At 38.8% G+C, this 25,514-nt stretch overlaps 1 protein-coding gene across 1 annotated transcript in view; it reads left to right on the top strand.

The window, feature by feature from the left end:
- KCNB1 (potassium voltage-gated channel subfamily B member 1) overlaps nucleotides 1-25,514 on the top strand; it is a 501,324-nt gene that overhangs the window by 193,690 nt on the left and 282,120 nt on the right. The window lies entirely within an intron of this gene.

The raw sequence follows: 25,514 nt of genomic DNA on the forward strand, positions 1-25,514 counted from the left end.
GGACATATGACATCTCTTACCCTGAAATATTGCATTCTGAGTCTGCTTCAGTGTCCTTTCTCTGGGTATTCTTCAATTTTCCTATAACTTATTGTGCTGCATTTAGGTCAAGAGCTGTAATCAAAATAGGAACCAATAACAAGTAGTTAGAAGGATTTCCCCAGATCTTGACAATCTAACAATATTTAGAACAATTTCTAGTAAATGTTATCCTGGTTTCACTAAAGCTTGTCTGAACATGAACAGGGACCCTTTAATTGTTCCTATTTTGGAGCCTTAGAGTGCTGAAGTACCAAGGTCAATAGAGAGGAATAGATTTAATAGAAGGTGGTGATGATTGCCAGTGAGTAAAAGGATTTCATTTGGAATAGAATGGAAATCTGAGGTGGGATAATGGAATGTGGGTTATAAGGTTGTGAAAGGATGAGGTGATTACAATGAGTTATTTGAGTTGGGACCAAATGAGAAGTCAGAAATTAAGGGTGGAAAGATTGAGATAAGGGTTAGAGGAAGAAAGCCTATGATTAAGAGAGAAGGTATAGAAGTAAAAAAGCTGGTAAAGAATAGGAGGGTAAGTAAATACATATAATAGTATTGTAAATACACATCAACAATCAATTCAGTGCAGCACTTATGTGAGTGATGCATTCTAAGGCCTCTAGTTATCAAGGTCTGTCGGACCTGATCCGACAGTGCGGATCAGGTCTGACAGACCTCGCTGAATACGGCGATCAATACGCAACGCCGCCCCCTGCAGACTCGCGGCTATTCGGCCGCCAGCAGGGGGGTGTCAATCAACCCGATCAAACTTGATCAGGTTGATTTCCGGCGATGTCTGTCCGCTTGCTCAGAGCAGGCGGACAGGTTATGGAGCAGCGGTCTTTGTGACCGCTGCTTCATAACTGCTGTTTCTGGCGAGCTGTTTCTTGGTGTCCTTTGTTAAAGGAGCAACAATACACTACTGACAGCTAGCTGAACACAGGTGAGTCAATGAAAAAGTTATATAAATGAGCAGCCACTAATTAGCAGCTAGCAAATTATACAAAGAGAAGGAAACAAATTAGATAATAGTAAATAGTAAACTTATAAGTTGTTTAAAACTGTTTTCTACTGAATCATGGCATAAACATTATGGGCTTCATGTCCCTTTAATATAAGCTCTGAGTTTACACTTGCCAAAGTGCATCATGAGAACAATCAAGTTAGGCTTTAGTAAATAACCTCACCAGGCTCCATTTTCAGAATATGAGAATCAGTACTGCACACCCACATAGGTCACACACTTTTCGTATCAAATCTCCATGTTTATCATCCTCTTAGATCATTACATTTCAAAGCATCCAGTCTCTTCGTCATACTACACTCATTGGTGATCATTCATTACAATTAATCTATGCATCTGATCACAACTCCTTAAAACCTTTATTATAACCAGATCATTTCTAACTGTGGTGATCTCAAATTTGCTAATGAATTCCTATTATAAATATAAATTACAAGATTACAACTTTTATATAGACTGTCTTGACAAATCATTTTAGAACTCTTAAAATTAGCTCTACAGTTTGTGATGGGTATTAAAACTGTGTCTTATAACTCCCATACCGTTGAATCATTTTGGTAATTTGTCTGCAAAATATTTGTAGAGATTTACACTTTTGGCTAAATATTAAAGCAAGCCACAAATTTAATTTATTATATTTTTGCTGGAGAAAGACAGCTTTTTGAATATTTGCATATTTTTAAAAAATGATGGGAATTTTATACCCTTGCCAGCTGCCACCAGTTTACTTGATATACTATATAACTAACTGGTAATTTATGAAATGTTTTTTCCCTATAAACAATTTACCTGCTACACAAGCAAGCGACCTTCTGCATAAACACATTTGATTTGTCATGTTGATACATGAGAGATACTCTTCTTTCTCAGAAGGTCAAATGCATGCATCTAGGCAACAAGCCTTAACACTGTTGCATACAAAATGAACTTATTACTGAACATTTTGCAATAAAAGTAGAGTTCAAAGAGAAAGAGATGTCCCTCCAGGGTATCATTTTAGAATAAATGAATCACTTTCATTTGAGCTTTGTCCCTCTTTACAACACTTGTTCCCAATACACTGAGAACAAACTCATGAATAAAGTATTATTTATGGTTTGACTTTGTCTCGTCCCAAATCCCTGTAAAGAAGAATTTTATTAAAAATATACGGCTAGATTTAGAGTTTTGCCGGTAACGACCCGCGTAGCTAACGCTGGCTTTTTTCTGGCCGCTCCTTTAAAATAACTCTGGTATTGAGAGTCCATATAATGTCAGCGTTAGGCTCCAAAAAAGGAGCGTAGAGCATATTTAACGCAAATGCAACTCTCGATACCAGAGTTGCTTACGGACGCGGCCAGCCTCAAAAAAGTGCTTGTGCACGATTCCCCCATAGGAAACAATGGGGCTGTTTGAGCTGAAAAAAAACCTAACACCTGCATATTATTATTAACCCCTAATCTGCCGCTCCGTAAACCGCTGCTACTTACATTATCCCTATGTACCCCTAATCTGCTGCCCTAACATCGCCGACCCCTATATTATATTTATTAACCCCTAACCTGCCCCCCACAACGTCGCCTCCACCTGCCTACACTTATTAACCCCTAATCTGCCGACCGGACCGCACCGCTATTATTATAAAGTTATTAACCCCTAATCCGCCTCACTAACCCTATCATAAATAGTATTAACCCCTAATCTGCCCTCCCTAACATCGCCGACACCTAACTTCAATTATTAACCCCTAATCTGCCGACTGGAGCTCACCGCTATTCTAATAAATGTATTAACCCCTAAAGCTAAGTCTAACCCTAACACTAAAACCCCCCTAAATTAAATATAATTTTAATCTAACGAAATTAATTAACTCTTCTTAAATAAATTATTCCTATTTAAAGCTAAATACTCACCTGTAAAATAAATCCTAATATAGCTACAACATAAATTATAATTATATTATAGCTATTTTAGGATTAATATTTATTTTACAGGTAATTTTGTATTTATTTTAACCAGGTACAATAGCTATTAAATAGTTAAGAACTATTTAATAGCTAAAATAGTAAAAATAATTACAAAGTTACCTGTAAAATAAATCCTAACCTAAGTTACAATTAAACCTAACACTACACTATCAATAAATAAATTAAATACAATTCCTACAAATAAATACAATGAAATAAACTAACTAAAGTACAAAAAATAAAAAAGAACTAAGTTACAAAAAATAAAAAAATATTTACAAACATTAGAAATATATTACAACAATTTTAAACTAATTACACCTACTCTAAGCCCCCTAATAAAATAACAAAGCCCCCCAAAATAAAAAAATGCCCTACCCTATTCTAAATTACTAAAGTCCAAAGCTCTTTTACCTTACCAGCCCTGAACAGGGCCCTTTGCGGGGCATGCCCCAAGAAGTTCAGCTCTTTTGCCTGTAAAAAAATAACATACAATACCCCCCCCCCAACATTACAACCCACCACCCACATACCCCTAATCTAACCCAAACCCCCCTTAAATAAACCTAACACTAAGCCCCTGAAGATCTCCCTACCTTGAGTCGTCTTCACCCAGCCGAGCCAAATTCTTCATCCAAGCGGAGCAAGAAGAGGTCCTCCATCCGGTAGAAGTCTTCATCCAAGCGGAGCAAGAAGAGGTCCTCCATCCAGTAGAAGTCTTCATCCAAGCGGGGCAGAAGAGGTCTTCCATCCGATTGAAGTCTTCATCCAAGCGGGATCTTTTATCGTCATCCATCCGGAGCGGAGCGGCAGGATCCTGAAGACCTCCGACGCGGAACATCCATCCTGGCCGACGACTGAACGACGAATGACGGTTCCTTTAAATGACGTCATCCAAGATGGCGTCCCTCGAATCAGCCAATCAGAATCAAGTTCAATCCGATTGGCTGATCCAATCAGCCAATCGGATTGAACTTCATTCTGATTGGCTGATTCCATCAGCCAATCAGAATATTCCTACCTTAATTCCGATTGGCTGATAGAATCCTATCAGCCAATCGGAATTCGAGGGACGCCATCTTGGATGACGTCATTTAAAGGAATCGTCATTCGACTAGTAGGCGTCGGGAGAAGAGGATGTTCCGCATCGGATGGAAGATGATGGCTCACGAAGAAAGAAGATTGAAGATGCCGTTGATAGAAGACTTCATCCGGATCATGGACCTCTTCAGCTCCCGCTTGGATGAAGACTTCAGCCGGATCATGGACCTCTTCAGCTCCCGCTTGGATGATGGCTTCAGCCGGATCATGGACCTCTTCAGCCCCCCGCTTGGGCTTGGATCAGGACATCGGAGGAGCTCTTCTGGATCGATCGGTGAACCTGGTATGGTGAAGATAAGGTAGGAAGATCTTCAGGGGCTTAGTGTTAGGTTTATTTATGGGGGGTTTGGGTTAGATTAGGGGTATGTGGGTGGTGGGTTGTAATGTTGGGGGGGGGTATTGTATGTTTTTTTTACAGGCAAAAGAGCTGAACTTCTTGGGGCATGCCCCGCAAAGGGCCCTGTTCAGGGCTGGTAAGGTAAAAGAGCTTTGAACTTTAGTAAGCTAGAATAGGGTAGGGCATTTTTTTATTTTGGGGGGCTTTGTTATTTTATTAGGGGGCTTAGAGTAGGTGTAATTAGTTTAAAATTGTTGTAATATTTTTCTTATGTTTGTAAATATTTTTTTATTTTTTGTAACTTATTTCTTTTTTATTTTTTGTACTTTAGTTAGTTTATTTCATTGTAGTTATTTGTAGGTATTGTATTTAATTAATTTATTGATAGTGTAGTGTTAGGTTTAATTGTAGGTAATTGTAGGCATTTTATTTAATTAATTTATTGATAGTGTAGTGTTAGGTTTAATTGTAACTTAGGTTAGGATTTATTTTACAGGTAATTTTGTAATTATTTGAACTATTTTAGTTATTAAATAGTTCTTAACTATTTAATAGCTATTGTACCTGGTTAAAATAAATACAAAGTTACCTGTAAAATAAATATTAATCCTAAAATAGCTATAATATAAATATAATTTATATTGTAGCTATATTAGGGTTTATTTTACAGGTGAGCATTTAGCTTTAAATAGGAATATTTTATTTAATAAGAGTTAATTAATTTCGTTAGATTAAAATTATATTTAATTTAGGGGGGTGTTAGTGTTAGGGTTAGACTTAGCTTTAGGGGTTAATACATTTATTAGAATAGCGGTGAGCTCCAGTCGGCAGATTAGGGGTTAATAATTGAAGTTAGGTGTCGGCAATGTTAGGGAGGGCAGGTTAGGGGTTAATAAATATAATATAGGGGTCGGCGGTGTTAGGGGCAGCAGATTAGGGGTACATAGCTATAATGTAGGTGGCGGCTCTTTGCGGTCGGCAGATTAGGGGTTAATTATTGTAGGTAGGTGGCGGCAACGTTGGGGGTACATAAGGATAACGTAGGTGGCGGTCGGCAGATTAGGGGTTAAAACAATTTAATCGAGTTGCGGCGATGTGGGGGGACCTCGGTTTAGGGGTACATAGGTAGTTTATGGGTGTTAGTGTACTTTAGGGCACAGTAGTTAAGAGCTTTATGAACCGGCGTTAGCCCAGAAAGCTCTTAACTACTGACTTTTTTCTGCGGCTGGAGTTTTGTCGTTAGAATTCTAACGCTCACTTCAGACACGACTCTAAATACCGGAGTTAGAAAAATCCCATTGAAAAGATAGGATACGCAATTGACATAAGGGGATCTGCTGTATGGAAAAGTCGCGGCTGAAAAGTGAGCGTTAGACCCTTTTTTGACTGACTCCAAATACCGGAGGTAGCCTAAAACCAGCGTTAGGAGCCTCTAACGCTGGTTTTCACGGCTACCACCAAACTCCAAATCTAGGCCATAGTTACTTAATTTTTCTTTGTAAAAAAAAAATGTATTTTGGACAAAAAAAACTCAGTATTTCAGTACAATATTTAAAATTTTTCAGCAAAATTAAAATAATATATACATGACATTTATCACCCAGAATTCATATAGTTTTTTTTACCTTAAATACATATGTATTCAATATTTTTCCTGAGATGGGTATTTGTGTGGATTCATCAGATTCTAACTACTGTAGAGAAAAGATTCCTGGATTTGGAAGGGCCCTGAGCTCTTGTAGAAACTATCTTACATCCACAACAATCCGCGGTTCTCATCTGTTCCAGCTACTGGGTATACTGTTTAATCTGCATAGACTGTTCATAAATATCACATATAGTTACATATTTACACACATTTAATATTACTTTCCAGATTTTTCTTTTTCAGTATAAAAATGAGTATCATGTAGTTGTTTTCATAAAGTTTATAGGGTAATTTCTTATGAGCATATTTATCAAGCTCCGTATGGAGCTTGATGCCCCGTGTTTCCGGTGAGCCTTCAGGCTTGCCGGAAGCAGAAGTTATAAAGCAGCGGTCTGAAGACCGCTGCTCCATAACCTGTCCGCCTGCTCTGAGGACGCGGACAGAAATCACCAGAAATCAACACGATCAAATATGATCAGGTTGATTGACACCCCCTGCTAGCGGCTGATTGGCCGTGAATCTGTAGAGGACAGCATTGCACCAGCAGTACACAAGAACTGCTGATACAATGATAAATGCCGAGAGCGTATGCTGTCGGCATTTATCAATGTGCAGCGGACATGATCCGCTATATCGGATCATGTCCGCTCGCACAATCATAAATATGCCCCTTAATGTGCCTAGAGAGATAAAAGGCAGATACTGGTAGAGTAAAATGTGTGACTGGCTTTACCTGTTTCTGAAAGAATAAAGCCAGACATTTTGCTGCAAAACAGCCCAATTTATTTCCACCAGAATAACGAAAATTACAGTAATAACTATCAATTTAACATTAACATTTAGTATTTTTTCCCCAAAAAATGTTTCTTAACACATTTAAAGTTATCTACTACAACAGGCAAATAGTCCAACAGTTTGAGAAAAACATGTTTCTCCAACATTGGTGTGTCCGGTCCACGGCGTCATCCTTACTTGTGGGAATATTTTCTTCCCCAACAGGAAATGGCAAAGAGCACAGCAAAAGCTGCCCATATAGCCCCTCCTCAGGCTCCGCCCCCCCAGTCATTCTCTTTGCCGCTCTGAACAAGTAGCATCTCCACGGAGATGGTGAAGAGTATGTGGTGTTAGTTGTAGTTATTTATTCTTCTATCAAGAGTTTGTTATTTTAAAATAGTGCCGGTTTGTACTATTTACTCTAAAACAGAAAAGGATGAAGAGTTCTGTTTAAAAGAGGAGTAGGATTTTAGCAGCAGTAACTAAAATCAATTGCTGTTCCCACGCAGGACTGTTGAGCCCAGAGAACTTCAGTTGGGGGGAACAGTTTGCAGACTTTTCTGCTCAAGGTATGACTAGTCCATTTTCTAACAAGACTTTGTAATGCTAGAAGACTGTCATTTTCCCTCTTAGGGATCGGTAAGCCATTTTCTCAGACTCATAACAGAATGAAGGCTTATTAATGGGCTATATACTGGTTGAGACTATTGTGGGCCAAATCGATTGCTGTATTCGATATTTATATGTGGTTTAAAGTGTTTTTAGAACTTGAGAATAATTGGTAACGTTTTTAAGCGCCAGGCAGTCGTTTAGACACCTTTCCAGTCAGAAAGGGCCTTTCACTCTAGTAGGCAGAGCCTCATTTTCGCGCCTTAATTGCACAGTTTCTTTTGGATGCAGTGCATGCAGCTTCATGTGAGAGGGTCCGGTGGCCATTAAAAACGTTCCTGGAAGGCTTATTTCTGTGGCGAATACCCCAAGGACAGGTGAAGCCGCAGCAAATGCTGGGCTGGGACTGTAGTGGGTTTAAAATTGTTAATTGTTAAAACAGCTCCGGTTTCCTCATTTAAGGGGTTACAAGCTTGAAAATTGGGGTGCAATACTTTTAAAGCATTAAGACACTAGGGTGCAAATTTGGTTAAGATCAGATGTTCCTTCATAGTTTATCACACATTCAGAAATAAAGTGTGCTCTGTTTAACATTTAAAGAGACAGTAACGGTTTTGTTTAAAAACGGTTTTATTGCATTAATAGCCTGTATAAGCCTGTCTAACATGTCTGTACCTTCAGATAGAACATATTCTGTATGTATGGAGGCCAAGGTGTTCCCCCCTTCAAATGTATGTGATAATTGTGCCATGGCGTCCAGACAAAGTAAGGACAGTACTGTCACTTTTAATAAGGTTGCCCAAGATGATTCCTCAAATGAAGGTAGTGGGGATAGTTCATCATCCTCTCCTTCTGTGTCAATACCAGTTATGCCCGCGCAGGCGACTCCTAGTACATCTAGCGCGCCAATGCTTGTTACTATGCAACAATTAACGGCAGTAATGGATAATTCTATAGCTAATATTTTATCCAAAATGCCAGCATTTCAAAGAAAGCGTGATTGCTCAGTTTTAAATACAGTGGAGCAAGAGTGCGCTGACGATAATTTATCTGTCATACCCTCACACCAGTCAGAATTGGCAGTGAGGGAGGGTTTGTCGGAGGGAGAAATTTCTGATTCAGGAAGAGTTTCTCAACAGGCAGAACCTGATGTTGTGACATATAAATTTAAGTTAGAGCACCTCCGCGCCTTAGTTAAGGAGGTACTAACTACTCTGGATGATTGTGACTCTTTGGTCATTCCAGAAAAATTGTGCAAAATGGACAAATTCCTAGAGGTCCCTGTGCACCCTGATGCCTTTCCGATACCTAAAAGGGTGGCGGACATAGTGACTAAGGAGTGGGAGAAACCAGGCATTCCTTTTGTCCCACCTCCTATATTTAAGAAAATGTTACCCATGGTCGACCCAAGGAAGGATGCATGGCAAACAGTCCCTAAGGTTGAGGGGGCAGTTTCTACGCTAACCAAACGCACGACTATTCCCATTGAGGACAATTGTGCTTTCAAAGATCCTATGGATAAGAAATTGGAGGGTTTGCTTAAAAAGATTTTTGTTCAGCAAGGTTTCCTCCTCCAACCAATTTCGTGCATTATTCCTGTCACTACGGCGGCGTGTTTTTGGTTCGATGAAGTCGCTCAATAAGGAGACTCCATATGAGGAAGTCATGGACAGAATTCATGCACTTAAGTTAGCTAATTCCTTTATTTTAGATGCCGCTTTGCAATTGGCGAGGTTAGCGGCGAAAAATTCAGGGTTTGCAATTGTGGCGCGCAGAGCGCTCTGGCTAAAGTCTTGGTCGGCGGATGTATCTTCCAAGACAAAACTGCTTAATATTCCTTTCAAAGGTAAGACCCTTTTTGGGCCAGAATTGAAGGAGATTATTTCAGATATCACTGGGGGAAAGGACCATGCCCTCCCACAGGATAGGCCTTTTAAGGCTAAGAATAAGTCCAATTTTCGTTCCTTTCGTAACTTCAGGAACGGACCGTCTCCTAACTCTGCAGCCTCTAGACAAGAGGGTAATGCTTCCCAGGCTAAGCCAGCTTGGAAACCAATGCAAGGCTGGAACAAGGGTAAACAGGCCAAGAAGCCTGCTGCTGCTACCAAGACAGCATGAAGGGGTAGCCCCCGATACGGGACCGGATCTAGTAGGGGGCAGACTTTCTCTCTTTGCTCAGGCTTGGGCAAGAGATGTTCCGGATCCCTGGGCACTAGAAATAGTAGCTCAGGGGTATCTTCTAGAGTTCAAGGAACTTCCTCCAAGGGTAAAGTTCCACATGTCTCGCTTATCTTCAGACCAGATAAAGAGACAGGCATTCTTACATTGCGTAGGAGACCTATTAAAGATGGGAGTGATACACCCAGTTCCAACAACGGAACAAGGTCAGGGGTTTTACTCAATCCTGTTTGTAGTTCCCAAAAAAGAGGGAACTTTCAGACCAATTCTGGATTTAAAAATTCTAAACATATTCCTCAAAGTTCCATCGTTCAAAATGGAAACCATTCGAACAATTTTACCTACAATCCAGGAGGGTCAATATATGACTACCGTGGATTTAAAGGATGCGTACCTACATATTCCTATCTACAAAGATCATCATCAGTTCCTAAGGTTCGCCTTTCTGGACAAACATTACCAGTTCGTGGCTCTTCCGTTCGGTTTAGCCACTGCTCCCGGAATCTTCACAAAGGTGCTAGGGTCCCTTCTAGCGGTTCTAAGACAGAGGGGCATTGCAGTGGCACCTTATCTAGACGACATTCTAATTCAAGCATTGTCTCTTTCCAAAGCGAAGGCTCATACAGACATTGTTCTAGCCTTTCTCAGATCTCACGGGTGGAAGGTGAACGTAGAAAAGAGTTCCCTGTCTCCGTCAACAAGAGTTCCCTTTTTGGGAACAATAATAGATTCTTTAGAAATTAAGATCTTCCTGACAGAGGTCAGAAAGTCAAAGCTTCTAAACGCTTGTCAAGTTCTTCACTCTATTCTGCAGCCTTCCATAGCTCAGTGCATGGAAGTAGTAGGATTGATGGTTGCAGCAATGGACATAGTTCCTTTTGCTCGAATTCATCTAAGACCATTACAACTGTGCATGCTCAATCAGTGGAATGGGGACTATGCAGACTTGTCTCCCCAGATTCAAGTAGATCAGGTAACCAGAGACTCACTCCATTGGTGGTTGACTCAGGATCACCTGTCTCAGGGAATAAGTTTCCGCAGACCAGAGTGGGTCATTGTCACGACCGACGCCAGTCTATTAGGCTGGGGCGCGGTCTGGGACTCCCTGAAAGCTCAGGGTCTATGGTCTCGGGAAGAGTCTCTTCTCCCGATAAGCATCCTGGAACTGAGAACGATATTCAATGTGCTCCGGGCTTGGCCTCAACTAGCGAAGGCCGGATTCATAAGATTCCAGTCGGACAACATGACGACTGTAGCTTACATCAACCATCAGGGAGGAACAAAGAGTTCCTTGGCGATGAGAGAGGTATCCAAGATTATCAAATGGGCGGAGGATCACTCCTGCCATCTATCTGCAATTCACATCCCAGGAGTAGACAACTGGGAGGCGGATTATTTGAGTCGTCAGACTTTTCATCCGGGGGAGTGGGAACTCCTCCCGGAGGTCTTTGCCCAGTTAACTCGATTATGGGGCATTCCAGACATGGATCTGATGGCGTCTCGTCAGAACTTCAAAGTTCCTTGCTACGGGTCCAGATCCAGGAATCCCAAGGCGACTCTAGTGGATGCATTAGTGGCGCCTTGGTCGTTCAACCTAGCTTATGCGTTTCCTCCGTTTCCTCTCCTTCCCAGGCTCATAGCCAGGATCAAACAGGAGAAGGCCTCTGTGATTCTGATAGCTCCTGTGTGGCCACGCAGGACTTGGTATGTAGACCTGGTGAATATGTCATCGGCTCCACCATGGAAGCTACCTTTGAGACAGGATCTTCTAGTTCAACGTCCATTCGAACATCCAAATCTAGTTTCTCTGCAGCTGACTGCTTGGAAATTGAACGCTTGATTTTATCCAAGCGTGGGTTTTCAAATTCAGTGATAGATACTCTGGTCCAAGCCAGAAAGCCTGTGACTAGAAAGATTTACCATAAAATATGGAAAAAATATATCTGTTGGTGTGAATCCAAGGGATTCTCCTGGAGTAAAATTAAAATTAGTAAGATTCTTTCCTTTCTCCAAGAGGGTTTGGATAAAGGGTTGTCAGCGAGTTCTCTAAAAGGACAGATTTCTGCTTTATCTGTTTTGTTACACAAACGCCTGGCAGCTGTGCCAGATGTACAAGCTTTTGTACAGGCTTTGGTCAGAATCAAGCCTGTTTACAGACCCATGACTCCTCCTTGGAGTCTAAATTTAGTTCTTTCAGTTCTTCAAGGGGTTCCGTTTGAACCTTTACATTCCATAGATATCAAGTTACTATCTTGGAAAGTTCTGTTTTTGGTTGCTATTTCTTCTGCTAGAAGAGTTTCTGAATTATCTGCTTTGCAGGGTGATCCACCCTATCTGGTGTACCATTCAGATAAGGTCGTTTTGCGTACCAAACCTGGTTTTCTTCCAAAAGTAGTTTCCAACAAGAATATTAACCAGGAAATAGTTGTTCCTTCTCTGTGTCCGAATCCAGTTTCAAAGAAGGAACGTTTATTACACAATTTAGATGTGGTCCGTGCTTTAAAGTTCTATTTGGACGCAACAAAGGATTTCAGACAAACTTCATCTTTGTTTGTCGTTTACTCTGGTAAGAGGAGAGGACAAAAAGCTACTGCTACCTCTCTGTCTTTCTGGCTGAAAAGCATCATCCGATTGGCTTATGAGACTGCCGGACGGCAGCCTCCTGAACGAATCACAGCTCACTCTACTAGGGCTGTGGCTTCCACATGGGCCTTCAAGAATGAGGCTTCTGTTGATCAGATATGTAAGGCAGCGACTTGGTCTTCTCTGCACACTTTTGCCAAATTTTACAAATTTGATACTTATGCTTCTTCGGAGGCTATTTTTGGGAGAAAGGTTTTGCAAGCCGTGGTGCCTTCTGTTTAGGTAACCTGATTTGCTCCCTCCCTTCATTCGTGTCCTAAAGCCTTGGTATTGGTTCCCACAAGTAAGGATGATGCCGTGGACTGGACACACCAATGTTGGAGAAAACAGAATTTATGCTTACCTGATAAATTTCTTTCTCCAACGGTGTGTCCGGTCCACGGCCCGCCCTGGTTTTTTAATCAGGTTTGATAAATTTCTTTCTCTAATACACTACAGTCACCACGGCACCCTATGGTTTCTCCTTTTTTTCTCCTAACCGTCGGTCGAATGACTGGGGGGCGGAGCCTGAGGAGGGGCTATATGGGCAGCTTTTGCTGTGCTCTTTGCCATTTCCTGTTGGGGAAGAGAATATTCCCACAAGTAAGGATGACGCCGTGGACCGGACACACCAATGTTGGAGAAAGAAATTTATCAGGTAAGCATAAATTCTGTTTTTGTTCTTTCATTTAGCTTTAAAATAACACATAACACATTTCTTGGAAGAAACAGTGCTGATATCACGTCTTATCCACATATTTTCTACAGAAAACAGATCTAGTTTGGCTAACCTCTTATCCTCTATTCCATATTAAATTTGTAGCCCTTCTTTGAACTCTTTCTAGGAAGGGTTGAGAGGAGAGCAAGAAGATATCTGGGATCTTAGCAGATCCTAAGCACCCTCCTTCCAAAGGTTGTGAATCATTTTTGTTTACTATGCTTTGATCAGGAGTTTTGCCACCACTGTTCTTTCATGATCTAGTTTTCAGTTGCTGTTCAGTACAACCCACAGTATGAGGAGGTATCTGGGGTATGGTGATCTTCGGTGTAGTGATAACTGACTGAGACCTAGGTATGTAGTACCATATCTTCTTGTTTTATAGTTATGGTCATCATACAGGATGTAACAACTAGATAAACTAATTGTAAGAAGAGATACAATAAAGTCTATAGCAAAAAGCTCCACAATAATACAGTGAACGTTAACTCTGTGGAGTATGTGATTAGGGTAATTAATTGGATATTAGTTAAAAGTTCCATTTCATTCATACATTTAAACTTTATTAAATCAACTAGGAACACACAAGCGTACAGTAGCAAAGGCTAGAATATTTTAAAAACACTTAAACCCGGTTAGTTGGAAGTAAAGATATACTATAGTAAACATTAATCATAGTGTCTAACAGCCCGCAGTCATAAGTAAGCTGAAATAAACTAAGCCCTTACAATCCGAGGAAGCGTTCTTTGTGAAACGCTTGTCAGGGGTCCGACAGGAGCAGCTTTGTCTCTCCTGGTTGTCTTTTTAACTTGCTTACCTTGGTTTAATAATATGTTATAAACAAATATAGTAAATACTTCCTCAGCCTTCAGTCCTAGCTATAATTGGTTAAATATAATTCAGCCCTCGGATTGTAAGGGCTTAGTTTATTTCAGCTTACTTATGACTGCGGGCTGTTAGACACTATGACTAGTGTTTACTATAGTATATCTTTACTTCCAACTAACCGGGTTTAAGTGTTTTTAAAATATTCTAGCCTTTGCTACTGTACACTTGTGTGTTCCTAGTTTATTTAATAAAGTTTAAATGTATGAATGAAATGGAACTTTTAACTAATATCCAATGAATTACCCAAATCACATACTCCACAGAGTTAACGTTCACTGTATTATTGTGGAGCTTTTTGCTATAGACTTTATTGTATCTCTTCTTACAATTAGTTTATCTAGTTGTTTTGTGCTGTTCTAACCAAGACTCCACAACAGGTATCGTATTTAAAAATTATTATAAGTAATATATAATTTATGTACTTATTATACTAGTATACTTATATACAAGCAATACCTACTTTTTAACTCTGTTACCCCCCAACCCTACATGTTCTAAAATCATACAGGATGTGTTTGTGCATTATTTTCTTTTTGATGTTGATTTGATTATTATTATCATTATTAAAGGGACACGCAGCTCAAAATCTTGCTTTCATTATTCATATAGAGCATGCATTGTTAAACAACTTTCCAATTTACTTCTACTATCAATTTTGTTTCATTCTCTCTGTATTGTTTGTTGAAGGAGCAGCAATGCACCACTGGGTGCTAGCTGAACACATCAGTAACCCAATGACAAGAGACATATATGTGCAGCCACCAACCAGCAGCTAGCTTCGAGCGCCTGAGCCTACCTAAGTATGATTTTCACCAAAGGATACCAAGAGAATTAAGCAAATTAGATAAAAAGAAGAAAATTGAAAGATATTTAAAATTGTATGCTCTATCTGAATCATGAAAGAAACATTTTGGGTTACGTGTCCTTTTAAATTATTATTATTATTATTATTATTCCTATTATTATATTTTAGCCTGTTATTCAGGCACAGTGATGTTATAAATGTTACATTATTATATTATATAATTTATATGGTGTAGCACATATGTATTACCAAAATGTATTTACTTTTTCAAGGGCCTAGAGGCATCTGTATTTTCCCGTGGCCATATTGGGAGTATTATATATCTTTAAAAAAAATTTATAGCTGGAAAAAGTATTGAATTCAATTCTAGCAAATACACAGCCCAATGTTTCATGAATGAATGTGCATGAATCTTTATGTTCTCTTTACACACTGGCTGGGTGTCAGGTATTCTGCTTTAATTCCAATGCTTGTTATATATAGATACAGCATTTATGAAGCTCAGCTCTCTCTGAGAAGTGTCAGTGAATTAAAGAGATACATACCCTAGTTTCCCTCTGCTAATGGGATCTGTCAAAAGATTGTAGCAGGGAGATGAATAAGCTAGATGCTGATAAGTGTTCCTTGGCAAGAGGCAGGGCAGTCAGGGCATGATGAAATGGTTGCATGCAGAATGTAATGTGATAAAATGCAAAGGTACGCCTCTTTGTGTAATGAAGGAAATCACACGAGAAATTAATTGTAATATTAATTAATCATAGCAGTTGCTTGTATCAATCATATAGGTAAATGGTTGCACGAAACCTTTCAATGAGATGAGGAAACTAAAGTGAACAAAAAAGACCTTGAAAGCTAACAGATTAGTTAGGATTTAGTTCTTATTTTATGTATTCCTGTTCTGTACTGTTCTCTGCTCACAGCTTTTTATTTCAGTGCATGTTCAAGAGGTTGGTGTTTCTATTTTAAATCATACTATACATGTAATGTTTATTAAGAGTTAACGGCAGTGAGTAAATAGGGCTCTGAGATTCCAGTATTTCAGTGGATGATGATGAATTTCAGTTGCCTGTCCAGTTAAAGGGATATTCCAGGCAAAATTGGAAACCACATTGGTGCATTTCGATAATGAACAGACGCAATTTTGTAATTTACATGTATTAGCAAAAAGGCTTCTAATAAAAGCTATAGCTGTTTCAAAAGAGTATTTAAGTATGCACTGTGCACCAGCATTTTAAACACAGCACTTGCTCAGAGAGCCTTAGATGCTTGTACCATCTGGAAATGACTCAATTTGCTAATTACTGACATGATACAAGCCCCTCTGAGTGATGATCTGAGCAGCTGCATTATTTAAAATGTGGGTGCAGTACCAATATCTAGCTATACTTGACATGCACGTGCAGAGAAAAATATTAACACTAAAACAGTGATAACTTTTATTGATATTGCAAATATGTTTCTATTCAAAGATGTAATAAATTTATGTGCATTTAAATTGTGACTGGAATGTCCCTTTAAATAATGAAAAGATAATAGTAGCTTAACTAATTGAGGTCTTGAGCATTTAAGTGACACTGGCTTGAGAGCTATGGGTCTGATCTGAGGTCTCATGTGGGATATATCTGATAGGGGGTTCTGAGCCATGGATCTGATCTGAGGTCCGTAGAGGTCATATAGCTGACAGGGGCTTCAATGCCATGGTCTGATCTGATGTCTGATTTAGGCATATAGATGACAGGGGCTTCAATGCCATGGTCTGATCTGATGTCTGATTTAGGCATATAGATGACAGAGGATTCAGGTCAGTGCCACAATAATACCCTCCAACATAAATGCATTCAACAACTAATAAATTATAGCAATTGTTAACTCGTATAAAGATATTTAATAAATATATAGGGATAAAACATGCTGATAACATAGCCCATGTACACTATCAATCATATGTACACAAGATGTTAATAGGGTATTGGGAAAACTACTACAGGAAAATGTAAATGCTCATGTAAGTTAGAGGACTGGCAAATAATGACCCAGGGGGCAAGAACAGTGGCCTTGTTATAACAACCCAGACCACTAGGCAAAAAAACTGCTGAAGTAAAACACATGAGAAATCATAAAGTTAGGCTGTTTACCTTTATGGATTCCAGAAGAGGTGGCCGCTCACAGCATTCAGCTCTTTAGGAGCCAGATTCCTTCTTGTGAAAGTGCAACACACTAAGATCTGTGCAAAGCCACATCTTAGTGTGTTGCACTTTCACAAGAAGTAATCTGGCTTCTAAAGAGCTGAATGCGCAAGCAGCCACCTTCTTCCACATTCGTATTATCACAAATGTTCCGAATGCACATGACTATTCAAGATTTCTTACCACTTTCTTAAAATGTTTTACATACTTAATTTAAAATGTAAATCTCAAGGGCAGTGCTTTCGGGTTAGCTGCGTGCAGTGAGAAGAGCTTTCACAGGGGATTTTCCTTCCCACTGGTAGTACAAACTGAAGAAGAAAAAAGACAATTGACTGTCTGTTTTTTTCCCTTTTATTTCCCCTAAATGTAGCTCTGTTTTAGAGGAAGAAGCACAGTATTCTGGGAGTTACATAGCATTCTGCTATTTATAGTACTATTTCCTCTCAGTATTGTGCCACTACAGTTCTGAACTCTAATACCCAGCATGCATTGTACAGTAGTGGGGAGTGAGCTTCCTGGAAGGCAGAAAGTTTTGCATTAGGTCATGCCCCCTCCTCCATGCTGTGTGTGTTTATGCTATTAGTCATGTAATATTTTAGGTAATGTACTGTTAGCAGTTAAATTAATTAAGTATTATTAATGCAACAGATCAAATAAACAAAGCACTAAACAATAAGTAAAACTATATGCTCCTTCTATTTTCATTTATGAGTTAGGAGTCTGGAAAAAGACATTGATTGTATTACACCCAAAAAAAATTCTGGGGCATATTTCACCTTATTGCCCCCCCCCCCCAGAAAATGTCTGCGGATGCCCATGGACACTGATAAAAGATAAAGTAAAAAGCTGATTCGGTTGTGTGTTTTACAAATGTGTCCCTGTAAGATGATTTACTGTGCACACCAGGCACATCCCAAGAGCATGCCTGTGAAAAGTAAATCTAAATCCTAAATTAAAAAGGCAAAGTTATATGGGGTCAGAGCAAGAAAATCATGCACCCTTATTTGTAAATAATGTACCTTAAAAAATACCTGCATTTGCAATTTGCATGTGGCATATGTGGCAAGAAGTTTTTAGAAACAGTGTTCGGTATTTTTTTTATGTGTGCTATTGATGAAGACAAATTTAACTGTGCAGAAACATTATACTACTGTTTTTAATTTCAAGTAATACATTTTTAATAAAGTTTTTATGGATTAAATCCTATGAGTGCACACATTATTTATTATATACATATATCATAGTCAGTGTGTATTATAAATGGTACATGAAATGTGTGTGTATATATACATATGTAGTTCATCAAAAGATGGCGAGCTCAGGCATCTTAATTTTTTAAAACTTCACTTTTATTTCCATATTCCAACGTTAAAAAAGGAAATACACACAACAAAGAGAGGATGAAGGTAGTGTGCTAAAAACGACTTACGCGTTTTGGCGAAGTGCCGTAGTCATAGCCCTGTTCTTACCTGCAGCTGCATGTCCCATTGATGTTTTTGATTTTCACACTGGTTTGTCACGTCATTAATGGCTACTAGAGGAGCTGACAGTCGACAGTGGGCTTTTGCTGGAAGACGCAAGCAGAGGATCAAGGGAGACAAGGTTCCGGTAGTGGGGAGAGTTTATGACACAGTGTATACACTCCTCATAGATTAGCAGTGTGTGTTGCCTCCTCACAAAGGTGCCATAATATAAGGACATGTATGTTTTGAAAACGCTGAGGTTGTATCACTATTTTCTTGTTATTATTATATACATATATACACAGACACATGCACACATAAATACATACAGAAATGCATACATCATACTTACTGCTTTGTCAAAGGCTGATAGCTTTGTATTCTAGGTTTCTATGGTATCCCAATCCTGGTCATGTAGAGACTTCTCAGCACAAAATGGCAGGTCAGGAAGCAGGGAATGTGATCAGAATCCAAACCATATGGAAGCAATGTAGAAAAAAAGAAGAAATAACTGTATCTTGTTAACCCAAAAGGATGCAGTTTCTTACAAGATAACACAGAACATCTTCTATATTCTTTTAAATATTGGAGTTTATTTGATGACTCAATCAGTATTTAATATCTAATGTGTTGTGTGTAGGGCTGATTTGTACTGTTACCACTTTTAGGCACCAATTAATTAGATTTATTCATAACTGGTTAAACATCTTATGCCCAGGTTGCCAAGTGATGCCAACTCTGACATAACCCAGAATGATATCTGCATAGGGAGAGATAAGGCTTTCTCCACTTGAGCAACTGATTGGCAGTTGTAGGAATTAAATATTGATAGGTAATATGCTGCAATGTTCCAATACTTCAAGTACCAGTAATATGCTCTCAGCTAGCCGCCTAATTTACCTAGTGAGGATACTGGTCCTTAAAGGGACTCTGAACCCAAATGTTTTCTTTCATGATTCAGATAGAGCATGACATTTTAATCAACTTTCTAATTTACTCCTATTATCAATTTTTCTTCGTTCTCTTGCTATCTTTATTTTAAGTAGGAATGTAAATCACCCTGAATAGTGCTTGCTTATTGGAGACTTACATTTACCCACCAATAAGCAAGCATAACCCAGGTTCTCAACCAAAAATGGGCCAGCTCTGATGCATCACATTCCTGCTTTTTAAATAAAGATAGCAAGGGAACAAAGAAAAATTGATAATAGGAGTAAATTAGAAAATTGCATGCTCTATCTGAATCATGAAGGAAAAAAAAATGGGTTTAGTGCCCCTTTAATGTGTGTTTTACTATAATAACCTTCCACTTGGGAATGTATGACATACGCTTCTAACGATTTGTGATTTTAAAACAAATAAAAATACGCATTAGCAACTGACCAACGTCTTTTATTTGCAACAAGATTATTCTTTTTAATAAATGCCCAGTGAATGCTTTATTTGGACGACAAAAAGAAACACTGTGGCCTAGATTTAGATTTGGGCGGTAGCCGTGAAAACCAGCGTTAGAGGCTCCTAACGCTGGTTTTGGGCTACCGCCGGTATTTGGAGTCAGTCAGGAAAGGGTCTAACGCTCACTTTGCAGCCGCGACTTTTCCATACCGCAGATCCCCTTATGTCAATTGCGTATCCTATCTTTTCAATGGGATCTTTCTAACGCCGGTATTTAGAGTCGTGGCTGAAGTGAGCGTTAGAAATCTAACGACAAAACTCCAGCCGCAGAAAAAAGTCAGTAGTTAAGAGCTTTCTGGGCTAACGCCGGTTTATAAAGCTCTTAACTACTGTGCTCTAAAGTACACTAACACCCATAAACTACCTATGTACCCCTAAACCGAGGTCCCCCCACATCGCCGCCACTATATTTAAATTTTTGAACCCCTAATCTTCCGCTCCGTACACTGACGCCAACTACGTTATCCCTATGTACCCCTAATCTGCTGCCCCTAACACCGCCGACCCCTATATTATATTTATTAACCCCTAATCTGCCCCCCACAACGTCGCCGCCAGCTACCTACAATAATTAACCCCTAATCTGCCGAGCGGGGCTCACCGCTACTATAATAAATTTTGTAACCCCTAAAGCTAATTCTAACCCTAACCCTAACACCCCCCTAAGTTAAATATAATTTTTTTATATTTAATTGTCTTTATTGAATTTTATATATAGTACAGTACATTAGTTCGCTCATGTAATAAAAGCAGTTCACCTGGATAAATGCAGTACCTATACATTACTCATAGCTTCATAAACAACTAATGCACTTCTTGGATTGATTTTAAGAAAAACAAAACAGTTAAATATAATTTTTATCTAACAAAATAAATTATTTCTTATTAAATAAATTATTCCTATTCAAAGCTAAATACTTACATGTAAAATAATCCCTAATATAGCTACAATATAAATTATAATTATATTATAGCTATTTTAGGATTTATATTTATTTTACAGGTAACTTTGTATTTATTTTAACCAGGTACAATAGCTATTAAATAGTTAAGAACTATTTAATAGCTAAAATAGTTATTACAATTAAACCTAACACTACACTATCAATAAATTAATTAAATAAAATACCTACAATTACCTACAATTAAACCTAACACTACACTATCAATAAATTAATTAAATACAATATCTACAAATAAATACAATGAAATAAACTAACTAAGTTACAAAAAATAAAAAAGAACTAAGTTACAAAAAATAAAAAAATATTTACAAACATCAGAAAAATATTACAACAATTTTAAACTAATTACACCTACTCTAAGCCCCCTAATAAAATAACAAAGCCCCCCAAAATAAAAAAATGCCCTACCCTATTCTAAATTAAAAAAGTTCAAAGCTCTTTTACCTTACCAGCCCTGAACAGGGCCCTTTGCGGGGCATGCCCCAAAGAATTCAGCTCTTTTGCCTGTAAAAAAAACACATACAATACCCCCCCAACATTACAACCCACCACCCACATACCCCTAATCTAACCCAAACCCCCCTTAAATAAACCTAACACTAAGCCCCTGAAGATCTTCCTACCTTATCTTCACCTCGCCGGGTATCACAGATCGGTCCTGGCTCTGAAATCTTCATCCAACTCAAGCGGGGGCTGGCGATCCATAATCCTGCGGCTGAAGAGGTCCAGAAGAGGCTCCAAAGTCTTCATCCTATCCGGGAAGAAGAGGCGTTCCAGACCGGCAACCATCTTGATCCAAGCGGCATCTTCTATCTTCATCCGATGAGGAACGGCTCCATCGTGAAGACCTCCAGCGCGGACCAATCTTCTTCCTCCGACGTCCAACTGAAGAATGACGGTTCCTTTAAGGGACGTCATCCAAGATGGCGTCCCTCGAATTCCGATTGGCTGATAGGATTCTATCAGCCAATCAGAATCAAGTTCAATCCGATCAGAATTTTCCTACCTTAATTCCGATTGGCTGATAGAATCCTATCAGCCAATCGGAATTCGAGGGACGCCATCTTGGATGACGTCCCTTAAAGGAACCATCATTCTTCAGTTGGATGTCGGAGGAAGAAGATTGGTCCGCGCTGGAGGTCTTCACGATGGAGCCGTTCCTCATCGGATGAAGATAGAAGATGCCGCTTGGATCAAGATGGTTGCCGGTCTGGATCGCCTCTTCTTCCCGGATAGGATGAAGACTTTGGAGCCTCTTCTGGACCTCTTCAGCCGCAGGATTATGGATCGCCAGCCCCCGCTTGGGTTGGATGAAGATTTCAGAGCCAGGACCGATCGGTGATACCCGGCGAGGTGAAGATAAGGTAGGAAGATCTTCAGGGGCTTAGTGTTAGGTTTATTTAAGGGGGGTTTGGGTTAGATTAGGGGTATGTGGGTGGTGGGTTGTAATGTTGAGGGGGGTATTGTATGTGTTTTTTTTACAGGCAAAAGAGTTGAATTCTTTGGGGCATGCCCCGCAAAGGGCCCTGTTCAGGGCTGGTAAGGTAAAAGAGCTTTGAACTTTTTTAATTTAGAATAGGGTAGGGCATTTTTTTATTTTGGGGGGCTTTGTTATTTTATTAGGGGGCTTAGAGTAGGTGTAATTAGTTTAAAATTGTTGTAATATTTTTCTGATGTTTGTAAATATTTTTTTATTTTTTGCAACTTAGTTCTTTTTTATTTTTTGTAACTTAGTTAGTTTATTTCATTGTATTTATTTGTAGATATTGTATTTAATTAATTTATTGATAGTGTAGTGTTAGGTTTAATTGTAGGTAATTGTAGGTATTTTATTTAATTAATTTATTGATAGTGTAGTGTTAGGTTTAATTGTAACTTAGGTTAGGATTTATTTTACAGGTAATTTTGTAATTATTTTAACTATTTTAGCTATTAAATAGTTCTTAACTATTTAATAGCTATTGTACCTGGTTAAAATAAATAGAAAGTTACCTGTAAAATAAATATTAATCCTAAAATAGCTATAATATAATTATAATTTATATTGTAGCTATATTAGGGTTTATTTTACAGGTATTTAGCTTTAAATAGGAATAATTTATTTAATAAGAGTTAATTTATTTCGTTAGATTTAAATTATATTTAACTTAGGGGGGTGTTAGTGTTAGGGTTAGACTTAGCTTTAGGGGTTAATACATTTATTAGAATAGCGGTGAGCTCCAGTCAGCAGATTAGGGGTTAATGTTTGAAGTTAGGTGTCGGCGATGTTAGGGAGGGCAGATTAGGGGTTAATACTATTTAGTATAGGGTTATTGAGGCGGATTAGGGGTTAATAACTTTATTATAATAGCGGTGCGGTCCGCTCGGCAGATTAGGGGTTAATAAGTGTAGGCAGGTGGAGGCGACGTTGTGGGGGGCAGATCAGGGGTTAATAAATATAATATAGGGGTCGGCGGTGTTAGGGGCAGCAGATTAGGGGTACATAGGGATAATGTAAGTAGCGGCGGTTTACGGAGCAGCAGATTAGGGGTTAAAAAAATATGCAGGTGTCAGCGATAGCGGGGGCGGCAAGTTAGAGGTTAATAAGTGTAAGGTTAGGGGTGTTTAGACTCGGGGTACATGTTAGAGTGTTAGGTGCAGACGTAGGAAGTGTTTCCCTATAGAAAACAATGGGGCTGCGTTAGGAGCTGAACGCGGCTTTTTTGCAGGTGTTAGGTTTTTTTCAGCTCAAACAGCCCCATTGTTTTCTATGGGGGAATCGTGCACGAGCACATTTTTTAAGCTGTCCGCGTCCGTAAGCACCGCTGGTATCTAGAGTTGCAGTGGCGTTAAATTATGCTCTACGCTCCCTTTTTGGAGCCTAACGCACTGAAAACCCAGCCATTCTGTGAACTCTAAATACCAGCAGTATTTAAAAGGTGTGGGGGAAAAAAAGCACGCGTAGCTAACGCACCCCTTTGGCCGCAGAACTCTAAATCTAGGCGTGTATTTTTTTAAGAATCTCATAGCTATATGGGATCCAAAACATTTATAAATAGCTATAAGTGTAAAAATAGCATGGTGACTGTTAAATATGAAGGCTTTAGCAACACAGTGTTTGCAGAGATATCATCTTGTATTTTTGCCTTGATGCTACTGAAAGCAAAATATAGCATATTTTTCTGTTTCTCACACTCTCACTAGGCTCAGATAAACCTATATTGATTTGGTTATCTTGGATAACCTTTATAGGTCTCTGCTGTAATCATCTGTGGCAAATCTCCCTCATGTTTATTATTTATCATTTTATTTAAATAGCCATTTATGGGCATTTATTTGACAGCAATTGTTACGCTCACACCTTTGCTTTCATAGAACTAATTGATGCAGACCACATACCAAAATCAATAGGATTCTTTTTATAAATGTAATGTTCTAGTATACATTTAAATGTAAAAGTCCCAAGAAGATGCATATTTATATTTGATTTTCAGATCCTGTTACATGTACATTGATCTTTACTTAAAAGGACATGGCAGTGATGCATTACAGTTAATGTACTACTTCTTTTTTTTTAAAGCAGGGTTGGCCAAGTTTCTCAATAAATTTGAGATGCATAATATACTTAAAAAATGTATGTAGTAAAATTTGTCAATTTCAGTTTTACTTTTATCCTGCACCTCCAGTGTATACTGGATTATTATTTTTTAACACTGTGCATCTGTTTAAATAACTAACAGGTAGATTACAAGTTATGGGCGCAACGGGGTGCGAAACAAATGCAACAAACGTGCGTTATTTCACCCTCCATAGCACTGCCATTACAAGTTTTGAAACAGCCGGCTTGTGCGTGCGATATAGTTGCGTTGAGCTCCATAACGCACAAAATACAAGTGCTGTTTTGACGTGCTTGTGCACGCTTTCCCCATAGACATCAATGGGGAGAGCGGGTTAGAAAAAACTAACACCTGCGATCGTGGAATGAAAAGCTCTGTAACGCAGCCCCATTGATGTCTATGGGGGGTAAAAAGTTATGTTTAAACCTAACATAAACCCCTAGTCTAAATACCCCTAATCTGCTGTCCCCGACATCGTCGATGCCTACAGAATGTTATTAACCCCTAATCTGCCGTTCCTGATATTGCCGCCACAGAAATAAATCTATTAACCCCTAATCTGCCACTCCCGATATATCCGCCTCTTAACCCCTATTCCGTCGCTCCCCAACATCGCCGCCACTAAATAAAGCTATTAACCCCTAAACCTCTGGCCTCCCACATCACTACCACTAAATAAACCTATTAACCCCTAAACTGCCAGCCCACCACATCACAACAACCTAAATTAAACTATTAACCCCTAAACTTAACCTTAAACCTAACCCTAAACCTAACCCTAACCGTAACCCTAAACCTAAAACACCCCCTAACTTTAACATAATTAAAATAGAGCTAAATTAAAGTTACAATTATTAACTAAATAATACCTATTTAAAACTAAATACAAACTTACCTGTGAAATAAAACCTAAGCTAGCTACAATTTAACTAATAGTTATATTGTAGCTAGCTTATGTTTTAGTTTTATTTCACAGGTAAGTTTGTATTTATTTTAACTAGGTAGACTAGTTAGTAAATAGTTATTAACTATTTACTAGCAACTACCTAGTTAAAATAAATACAAACTTAACTGTGAAATAAAACCTAAGATGTTTTACACTAAAACCTGACATTAGAAAAATAAAAAACCTACCAATACAAAAAATAAAAAACACTAAA

This window comes from Bombina bombina, chromosome 1 (assembly GCF_027579735.1).
Source record: "Bombina bombina isolate aBomBom1 chromosome 1, aBomBom1.pri, whole genome shotgun sequence".
Classification (NCBI taxonomy): Eukaryota; Metazoa; Chordata; class Amphibia; order Anura; family Bombinatoridae; genus Bombina; species Bombina bombina.